Source organism: Triticum aestivum, chromosome 6D (assembly GCF_018294505.1).
Source record: "Triticum aestivum cultivar Chinese Spring chromosome 6D, IWGSC CS RefSeq v2.1, whole genome shotgun sequence".
NCBI lineage: Eukaryota > Viridiplantae > Streptophyta > Magnoliopsida > Poales > Poaceae > Triticum > Triticum aestivum.
The window spans coordinates 424,397,503-424,409,185 of NC_057811.1; positions in this window are offsets into that span (position 1 = coordinate 424,397,503).

Consider the following 11,683-nt stretch of genomic DNA (forward strand, 5'->3'; position numbering starts at 1 on the left):
TGCTGCACCTTAGTTACTTTTGTTACTTGTTACTCGTTACGAATTATCTTACCACACAACTATATGTTACTGATAATTTCAGTGCTTTCAGAGAATACCTTGCTGATAACCGCTTGTCATTTCCTTCTGCTCCTCGTTGGGTTCGACACTCTTACTTATCGAAAGTACTATGATAGATCCCCTATACTTGTGGGTCATCAAGACTCCAAGGAGTGAAGCACCTTTGGTAAGTGGAATTGGGTAAGGAAACATTTATATAGTGTGCTGAAATTTACTGTCACTTGTTACTATGGAAAATAATCCTTTGAGGGGCTTATTTGGGGTATCTTCACCTCGACCGGAAGAGCAAAGAGTTGCTCCTCAACCTACTGAACCTACTGAAAATATTTATTATGAAATTCCTTCGGGTATGATAGAGAAAGTGCTAGCTAATCCTTATGCAGGAGATGGAACATTACATCCTGATATGCACCTAATCTATGTGGATGGAGTTTGTGGATTATTTAAGCTTGCAGGTTTGCCCGAGGATGTTGTCAAGAAGAAGGTCTTCCCTTTATCTTTGAAGGGAAAGTTGAAGGGAAAGGCATTGACATGGTATAGGCTATGTGATCATATTGGATCATGGAACTACAACCGATTGAAATTGGAATTTCATCAGAAGTTTTATCCTATGCATCTGGTTCATCGGGATCAGAATTATATATATAATTTTTGGCCTCGTGAAGGATAAAGTATCGCTCAAGCTTGGGGGGGCTTAAGTCAATGTTATATTCATGTCCCAATCATGAGCTCTCAAGAGAAATTATTATTCTAAGTTTTTATGCTCGGCTTTCCCATAATGATTGATCCATGCTCGATACTTCTTGTACTGGTTCTTTTATGATGAAGAATATTGAATTCAAATGGGATTTATAGGAAAGAATTAAACGCAACTCTGAAGATTGGGAACTCGACGAAGGTAATGAGTCAGGTATAAACCTTAAGTTTGATTGTGTTAAATCTTTTATGGATACCGATGCTTTTCGTGATTTTAGCACCAAATATGGACTTGACTCTGAGATAGTAGCTTCTTTCTGTGAATCTTTTACTACTCATGTTGATCTCCCTAAGGAGAAGTGGTTTAAATATCATCCTCCCATTGAAGTTAAAGTAGTAGAACCTATTAAAGTTGAAGAAGAAACTATTACTTATAATGTTGATCCTATTGTTCCTACTGCTTATATCGAGAAACCACCTTTTCCTTTTAGAATAAAGGAACATGCTAAAGCTTCAACTGTGGTTCGTAAGAGTTATACCAGAACACCTACACTCCCTGAAAAAATTAAAGTTGTACCTAGTATTGCTATGGTTAAAGATCTCTTGGTTGATAATATTGATGGGCATGTTATTTATTTCCGTGATGAAGCTACTAGAATTGCTAAACACGATACTAAAGATAAACATAGACCTTTTGTCGGCATGCCTGTTGTTTCTGTTAAAATAGGAGATCATTGTTATCATGGCTTATGTGATGTGGGTGCTAGTGTGAGTGCAATTCCTTATACCTTATACCAAGAAATTATGAATGATATTGCACCTGCTAAGATAGAGGATATTGATGTTACTATTAAGCTTGCCAATAGAGATACTATATCAACAATTGGGATTGTTAGAGATGTTGAAGTCTTGTGTGGGAAAACTAAATACCCTACGGATTTTCTTGTTCTTGGTTCCCCACAAGATGACTTTTGTCCCATTATATTTGGTAGACCTTTCTTGAATACTGTTAATGCTAAGATAGACTCCGAGAAATATATTGTTACTATTGGTTTAGGGGATATGTCTCATGATTTTAATTTCTCTAAATTTCGTTGACAACCTCATGATAAAGAATTGCCTAGTAAGGGTGAAATTATTGGTCTTGCTTCTATTGCCGTGCCTCCTACTGATCCTTTAGAACAATATTTGCTAGACCATGAAAATGATATGTTTATGCATGAAAGAAGGGAAATAGATGAAATATTCTTTAATCAAGGGCCTGTTTTTAAACACAATTTGCCTGTAGAAATCCTTGGGGATCCTCCTCCACCCAAGGGTGATCCCGTGTTTGAGCTTAAACAATTACCTGATACTTTGAAATATGCTTATCTTGATGAAAAGAAGATATATCCTGTTATTATCAGTGCTAACCTTTCAGAGCATGATGAAAAGAAATTATTGAAAACTCCGAAGAAGCACCGTGCCGCTATTGGATATACTCTTGATGATCGTAAGGGCATTAGTCCCACTCTATGCCAACACAAAATTAATTTGGAGCATGATGCTAAACCAGCTGTTGATCATCAACGACAGTTAAATCCTAAGATGAAAGAAGTGGTAAGAAATGAAATACTAAAGCTTCTGGAGGCAGGTATAATTTATCCTATTGCTGATAGTAGATGGGTAAGTCCTGTTCATTGGGTCCCTAAGAAGGGAGGTATTACTGTTGTTCCTAATGATAAGAATGAATTGATCCCACAAAGAATTGTTACAGGTAATAGAATGGTAATTGATTTCCGCAAATTAAACACAGCTACTAAAAAAGATCATTACCCTCTACCTTTTATTGATCAAATGCTAGAAAGACTATCCAAACATACACATTCTTGCTTCCTAGATGGTTATTCTGGTTTCTCTCAAATACCCGTGTCAAAAGATGATCAGGAAAAGACCACTTTTACTTGCCCTTTCGGTACTTTTGCTTATAGATGTATGCCTTTTGGTTTACGCAATGCACCTGCTACCTTTCAAAGATGTATGACTGCTATATTCTCTGACTTTTGTGAAAAGATTGTTGAGGTTTTCATGGATGATTTCTCCGTTTACGGAACTTCTTTTGATGATTGCTTAAGCAACCTTGATCGAGTTTTGCAGAGATGTGAAGAAACTAATCTCGTCTTGAGTTGGGAGAAGTGCCACTTTATGGTTAATGAAGGTATTGTCTTGGGGCATAAAATTTCTGAAAGAGGTATTGAAGTTGATAAAGCTAAAGTAGATGCTATTGAAAAGATGTCGTGTCCTAAAGATATCAAAGGTATAAGAAGTTTCCTTGGTCATGCTGGTTTCTATAGGAGGTTTATTAAAGTCTTCTCTAAAATTTCTAGGCCTCTCACTAATCTCTTGCAAAAAGATGCCCCTTTTGTTTTTGATGATGATTGTGTAGAAGCATTTGAAATACTTAAGAAGGCCTTGATTTCTGCACCTATTGTTCAGCCACCTGATTGGAATTTACCCTTTGAAATTATGTGTGATGCTAGTGATTATGCTGTTGGTGCTGTTCTAGGGCAAAGAGTTGATAAGAAATTGAATGTTATTCATTATGCTAGTAAAAATCTAGGCAATGCCCAGAGAAATTATGCTACTACTGAAAATGATTTTTTTGCAGTTGTTTTTGCTTGTGATAGGTTCAGATCTTATATTGTTGATTCCAAAGTAACTTGTTCACACTGATCATGCTGCTATTAAATATCTGATGGAAAAGAAAGATGCTAAACCTAGACTTATTAGATGGGTTCTCTTGCTGCAAGAATTTGATTTGCATATTATTGATAGAAAGGGAGCTGAGAACCCTGTTGCAGACAACTTGTCTAGGTTAGAAAATGTTCTTGATGACCCACTTCCTATTGATGATAGCTTTCCTGATGAGCAATTAGCTGTCATAAATGCTTCTCGTAATACTCCATGGTATGTTGATTATGCTAATTACATTGTTGCTAAATTTATACCACCTAGTTTCACATAGCAGCAAAAGAAAAAAATTCTATGATTTAAGACATTACTTTTGGGATGGCCCACACCTTTATAAAGAAGGAGTAGATGGTGTTATTAGATGTTGTGTACTTGAGCATGAACAGGAACAGATCCTATGCAAGTGCCACTCCGAGTTTTACGGAGGACAGCATGCTGGAGATAAACTGCACACAAGGTATTACAATCTGGTTTTTATTGGCCTACTCTCTTCAAGGATGCTCGTAAGTATGTCTTGTCATGTGATGAATGCCAAAGAATTGGAAATATTAGTTGACGTCAGTAAATGCCTGTGAATTATTCACTTGTTATTGAACCATTTGATGTTTAGGGCTTTGATTATATGGGACCTTTTCCTTCCTCTAATGGGTATACACATATTTTAGTTGCTGTTGATTATGTTAGTAAGTGGGTAGAAGCTATTCCAACTAGTAGTGTTGATCTTAGCACTTCTATTAAGATGCTTAAAGAAGTTATTTTTCCGAGGTTTGGAGTCCCTAGGTATTTAATGACTGATGGTGGTTCACATTTTATTCATGGTGCTTTCCGTAAATTGCTTGCTAAATATGATGTTAACCATAGAATTGCATCTTCATATCATCCTTAGTCTAGTGGTCAAGTAGAATTGAGCAATAGAGGGATTAAATTGATTTTGCAAAAGACTGTTAATAGATCTAGAAAGAATTGGTCTAAGAAACTTGATGATGCATTATGGGCTTATAGAACTGCTTATAAGAATCCTATGGGTATGTCTCCGTATAAAATGGTTTATGGAAAAACATGTCACTTACCTCTCGAACTAGAACATAAAGCTTATTGGGCAATCAAAGAGCTTAACTATGATTTCAAACTTGCCGGTGAGAAGAGGTTATTTGACATAAGCTTGCTTGATGAATGGAGAACCCAAGCCTATGAGAATGCCAAGTTGTTTAAAGAAAAAGTTAAAAGATGGCATGACAAAAGGATACAAAAGCGTGAGTTTAACGTAGGTGTTCATGTTTTACTATACAACTCTCTTTTAAGATTTTTTGCAGGAAAGCTTCTCTCTAAATGGGAAGGTCCTTACATTATCGAGGAGGTCTAATGTTCCGGTGCCATCAAAATCAACAACGCCGAGGGTGCAAATCCGAAGGTGGTAAACGGTCAAAGAATCAAAAATTATATCTCAGGTACTCCCATAAATGTTAAGGCCAATATAATTAATACCATAACACTAGATGAGTACATAAGGGATACTTTCCTGAACGTTTCAGACTCAGAAAAGGAATAAGTATGTGGTACGGTAAGTAAACCGACTCCAAAATTGTTCTAATAGCAATTTTCTCCATTTTGGAATATTTAAAAAATTAGGAAAACTAAAAGTAGTCCGAAAGAGACACGAGGAGACCACAAGGGTGGAGGGCACGCCCTACCCCCCTAGGCGCGCCCCTGCCTTGTGGCCACCTCCTGTGCCCTCCGGACTCCATTTTCTTGCACAATACTTATTTTGGTCGGTAAAAATTCATTATATAATCTACCAAAGGTTTTGACCACTGCACCACGACAATATCTCATGTTTTCATTTTGAGCTGTTTCTGCAGCAGATTTAGAGCAAGATGTCTTCGCAAGAGTCGGTCGGGGAGAGTCGTGTATCTCACCCGACACCGGGCCCAAGAGCATACAACGAAGCTGATCACTTCGGGCAATCAACGGAGGAAGAGATGGAGGCTGACTTGAAAAGGGTGGATGCCATGGAGGAGGATCAAGAAGTTACCTCTCGTCTTCAAACTAGATTCATTCTGTAGGAACTTCATAGCTCAGCAATACCCAATTCGGTCATTCCTCCCAATGCTAGATTTTTCTCTTATGAAAATATGAAAAATAGTGTTTCTTTTTCTCCCGCAGCTATGAAACATCCATGGGTGATTGGAGCTCTAGCTGTCACGGGTAAACTTCACAAGGAAGTAATGGATCTTAAGCAGCAAAATAATAGGCTCGAGGAGGAGAATCGCATCCTAAGGGGCATCATCGCCAAGAATATCACATCACCACCTCCGAAGAAAGAGACATAAATACATGGGTATAAGCACTCCCCCTGGCAACTGCCAAGCTTGGGGGAGGTGCCCCGGTATTGTATCACCATCACACCTTTACCTTTATCATTTTTCTTAGTTTGATCCTTTTGGTTATATCTTGATCTAGTAGAATAAAGTTTTTAGTATGATCTAGCTTTGAGTTCTGTTTTGAGATCTATCTTTGTAATCGAGTCCGTGAGCTATATATAATAAGGACTAGTTTTGAGTTGAGGGCTTTGCTATCTTGCTATGAACTTGAGGGAATATTATAAAAGAAATAATAAAAAGAAATAAAAAGATCGCATAATGATCTTATGGAGAGTAATGACTTCACATATAAAGAGTATGATGAATAAAATTTGTTGAGAGTTGACAAACATAGTTTGGTCATTGTTGCAATTAATAGGAAGTAATAAAGAAAGAGATGTTTTACATATAAATGTACTATCTTGGACATCTTTTGTAATTGTGAGAACTCATTAAAATATGACATGCTAAAAATTAGATGTTGGACAAGGAAGACAACATAATGGGTTATGTTTCCTTATATCCGAATAGAAATTATATTGTCATGGATCATCCAACATGTTGAGCTTGCCTTTCCCTCTCATGCTAGCCAAATTCTTTGCACCAAGTAGAGATACTACTTGTGCTTCCAAACATCCCTTAAACCAGTTTTGCCATGAGAGTCCACCATACCTACCTATGGATTGAGTAATATCATTCAAGTAAGTTGTCATCGGTGCAAGCAATAAAAATTGCTCTCTAAATATGTATGATCTATTAGTGTGAAGAAAATAAGCTTTATACGAACTTGTGATATGGAAGAAATAAAAGCGACGGACTGCATAATAAAGTTCTTTATCACAAGCGGCAATATAAAGTGACGTTCTTTTGCATTAACATTTTGTGCATCCAACCATTAAAGCGCACGACAACCTCTGCTTCCCTCTGCGAAGGGCCTATCTTTTACTTTTATCTTCTACCCTTATTATACAAGAGTCATGGTGATCTTCACCTTTCCTTTTTACACTTTTCCTTTGGGAAGCACTATGTGTTGGATAGATCCGGATATATATACCCACTCGGATGCAGGTTATCATAAAGTATTATTGTTGACATTACCCTTGAGGTAAAAGATTAGGAGGCGAAACTATAAGCCCCTATCTTTCTCTGTGTCCGACTGAGGCTTTGAACCCATAAGTATCGCGTGAGTGTTAGCAATTGTGAAAGACTAGATGATAGTTGAGTATGTGAACTTCCTGAAAAGCTCTTATATTGACTCTTTCCGATGTTATGATAAATAGCAATTGCTTTAATGACTAAGATCATAGTCTGTTAGTTTTCAATAAAGTTTCCGATTCATACTTTACTTTGTGAATGAATTGTTACTTTAGCATAAGGAATTATATGACAATATATGTTGCTGTTCTAAAGATGATCATGATGCCCTCATGTCCATATTTTATTTTATCGACACCTCTATCTCTAAACATGTGGACATATTTTTTGATATCGGCTTTCGCTTGAGGACAAGAGAGGTCTAAGCTTGGGGGAGTTGATACGTCCATTTTGCATCATGCTTTTATATTGATATTTTTTGCATTATGGGCTGTTATTACACATTATGGCACAATACTTATGCCTTTTCTCTCTTATTTTACAAGGTTTACATGAAGAGGGAGAATGCCGGCAGCTGGAATTCTGGGCTGGAAAAGGAGCAAATATTAGAGACCTATTCTGCACAACTCCAAAAGTCTTGAAACTTCACGGAGAGTCATTTTGGAATTAATAAAAATAATTGGGCGAAGAAAGCACCGGAGGGGGGCGCCAGCCATCCACAAGGGTGGAGGGTGCGCCCTACCCTTTGACTTGTGGGCCACCTGACAGGCCCCCGATGCCCATCTTCTGCCATATAGTGTGTTTTGAACTGGAAAAATCAGAAGGAAGCTTTCGGGACGAAGCGCCGCCGTCTCGAGGCGGAACCTGGGCAGAACCAATCTAGGGCTCCGGTGGAGTTGTTCTGCCAGGGAAACTTCCCTCCGGGAGGGGGAAATCGAAGCCATCGTCATCACCAACGATCCTCTCATCGAGAGGGGGTCAATCTCCATCAACATCTTCACCAGCAGCATCTCCTCTCAAACCCTAGTTCATTTCTTGTATCCGATCTCTGTCTCAAAACCTTAGATTGGTACCTGTGGGTTGCTAGTAGTGTTGATTACTCCTTGTAGTTGATGCTAGTTGGTTTATTCGGTGGAAGATCATATGTTTAGATCCTTAATGATAATTAATACTCCTCTGATTATGAACATGGATATGCTTTGTGAGTAGTTACGTTTGTTCCCGAGGACATGGGAGAAGTCTTGTTATAAGTAATCATGTGAATTTGGTATTCGTTCGATATTATGATGAGATGTATGTTGTCTTTCCTCTAGTGGTGTTATGTGAACGTCGACTACATGACACTTCACCATGATTTGGGCCTAGGGGAAGGCATTGGGAAGTAATAAGTAGATGATGGGTTGCTAGAGTGACAGAAGCTTAAACCCTAGTTTATGCGTTGCTTCGTAAGGGGCTGATTGTTGGGGAACGCAGTAATTTCAAAAAAAATCCTACGATCACGCAAGATCTATGTGATGCATAGCAACGAGCAGGGAGAGTGTGTCCACGTACCCTCGTAGACCGAAAGCGGAAGCGTTTTATCAACGCGGTTGATGTAGTCGTACGTCTTCACGATCCGACCGATCCAAGTACCGAACGCACGGCACCTCCGAGTTCAGCACACGTTCAGCTCGACGACGTCCCTCGTACTCTTGATCCAGTTGAGGCCGAGGGAGAGTTCCGTCAGCACGTCGGCGTGGTGACAGTGATAATGAAGTTACCGGCGCAGGGCTTCGCCTAAGCACTACGACGATATGACCGAGGTGTGTAACTGTGGACACTACAAAAAAAATACACTTCCGTGATGATACGTGTTTGTCATAGTAGGTCGCGTTTTTTGTCATGCATGTACATCCATGACAAATTTATGACAGAATCAAGATAGTCATACCTGTGCTGTCGGAAGTGTTCCATGACATTACCAAAATTATCATCACGGAAGTGTCCACTTCCATGACGATAAATCGCGCGTCACAGAAGTGCTTTCGTCAAGGGTGACCGACACGTGGCATCCACCGTAACGGAACGCCGTTAAGCTATCGGGTCGGGTTTTGGATCCGATAACCCGTTAACAGCCCCGACCAATGGGGATTTTCCACGTGTAAAATCATCATTGGCTAGAGGAAACACGTGTCGGCTCATCGTTGGGACAGATGTCATCCACTCACTGGACAGAAGGCGCCTATGATACGTTGACACGTGGCACGGCCCAAAAGTGGCCCATTCCTGTTAAAAGGTCGGCCCATTTGACTTGGTCAAAAGCTGGCGGGCCGGCCCATGGAAAGCCTGTTAACGGCTTGTTCGCATATAGCCCATTTACAGCCCGCTAACCCAAGGCCCGCTACGCCCTATCCGAATTAGGCCCAGTAGCGTCATCTGGGCCATCCAATATGATTCCAGCCCATTTTCACTTCTGGCCCATGTATACTCCATGACGTCTTTCGGCCCATATGAGGCCCTTTGTAACTCTTGGCCCATTAGCGGCCCGTGCTGAAACTGGCCCGTAATGAATAGTGTATTACTTTACACCCATTAACGGCCCGTGGTGAAACTGGCCCGTAATGAACAGTGTATCACTTTATACCCATTAACGGCCCGTTATTCCGTTGGACCGTTTCCAGCCCAAGTTAACTTTCGGCCTTCCGAGGGCCCATTTATTCTTGGGCTCATTTGCAGCATTCGGTTACTTACGGCCCGTTACTGTCATTTTCTGCTTGTGGGCCAAATTCAGCCCGTCGTTAAAGTCGACCCTTTTGTGGACCGTTAGTCTGTTGGGCCATTTTCATAGCATCACCAAATACGGCCTATTAACGATGGCCTGTTATGGTCGGCCCATGAACGGACGATTCCAACTCTAGCGCGTTTACGACCATAATGCGGTCTGTTTGGCGCATGTTTGGCCAATCGATCATAGGCCCGTATAAGGCCCATTGATGATACGGCCCGCAGAAGGCCCATTGTTTCTACGGCCCGTAGAAGGCCCATTGTTTCTATGGCCCGTAGAAGGCCCACTGTTTCTACGGCCAGTAGGAGGCCCAGTGTCACTACAGTAAATATTAGCCCATGGTTATTGTGGCCTAGTTTTAAAAAATAGGTTATTGCAGCCACTAGCTAACCGCGGAAAAAGAACTGCAATGACTACAAGCAAACAAATAAACAAGACAACAAGGAAATAAATAAGCAAGCAACTAACGCTAGGCTATCACGGCTATTACACATATTACATCCACTGGGCATTAAAGTTCGCCACCAATGCAAATATAGGGAACAAAGCAGCATATCATATACACTGGTTGTCAAAGTTGGCGACCAGCGCAAATAAACGCCGCAGCAAAACAAATACAGAACTGAAACCACTTCAGAAGATCTCAAGAAACAATATCCTGGGTACCCATAATGCTGGCAAGATGCTTAGCAAGCTTATTAACTTTCTCTTGTTTGGCGGTTAAATCCTCCAGCGCTTGCTGTTGCACCAGAAAATATGCATCTGAATTCTGCAGGGACTTCCTCAGTCCTTCAGCTTCCTGTCGCAGCACATATGATCGATGTCTTTCAACTTGAAGTTGAGACTCAAGAAGACGAACTGATTCAGGCAGCGAGTTCGAAGAGCTTGTGCCAGCAGTAGTGGCCAGTAACTCGAACACTACATCAAGACAGGACTTTTGGGTTCCCTCACTGTCATCAAGAGATTTTATCAGCTTTCTTGGAGACCAACAGGGATGTCTCACTATCTTGAACCTTATCTGCATTACTTCATTTACCATTGGATAACGCGGTACTGTTCTCCAATATTTTGTCCGCATTCTAAAAGAGAAACAAGCAGACACATCACATGTTACCATGTTGTATATGAAACTCATTTTGGTAAATGAGTTCAGTAGTAAAGTGGACAGGATAACAGCATGAAACAAACATATATCTATGTACCATGGTCACTTTATGGTCTATATCATTCTAGTTTTTGTTGCCAAATCAAGATAGAGACACAGTTCAAATAATATTTGTTCAAGACAAAGCAGAATAGACAGAATATAAGTGTGGGTAACTATAGAGCAATAACAACACTTGTAATGTGCATGACATGAGAACATAATTGTTTATTCAATTGAAACTGAAATCAACATAGAGCAGGTTACAACAGCAAACCAGTTAAAGAAACAGGTTTAACACATACCTGTTGCGCCATTGGAGTTTCAATTCCATCCTTCAAATTTGAAAATAGTTGGTATGAGTAAATACAGTAATGCAAGAGCAAAGGAGTATGAACCATAGCTACAGAACCTGACCTGAGAACAAATCTTCTTCCCCTTTAAGCGTTGAGTTGGGATTCGGAGTGGTGGTCCTCGTGCTTTGGGCACTGCAGTTCCCTTACTAACTGCTCGTGTTTGGGTGCTCTATGGTGGAGACGGTGCTGTGTCAACTGGAACTGGGTTACTATCTGCCGGGGTTGGGGTTAGAAGGGGTGTAGCTGGTTCTCTGTCCAACTGGGTAGGGGTACAATCTGCGAGAGTCTGGGTTATGTGTGGTGGATCTGGTCCTTGGGCAAGTACAACCGTGGTTCTATCTGCATCAACTGGTAGCACTATCTTTTCTGAAGACCGTGTTGTTACTCCCTTAGATACTGCCATCACGCTCTCCAATTCAAATGGCTGATAAACAAGAAAAGTAATTGAAAGTATAGACATTGTATGATAGACAGGTGC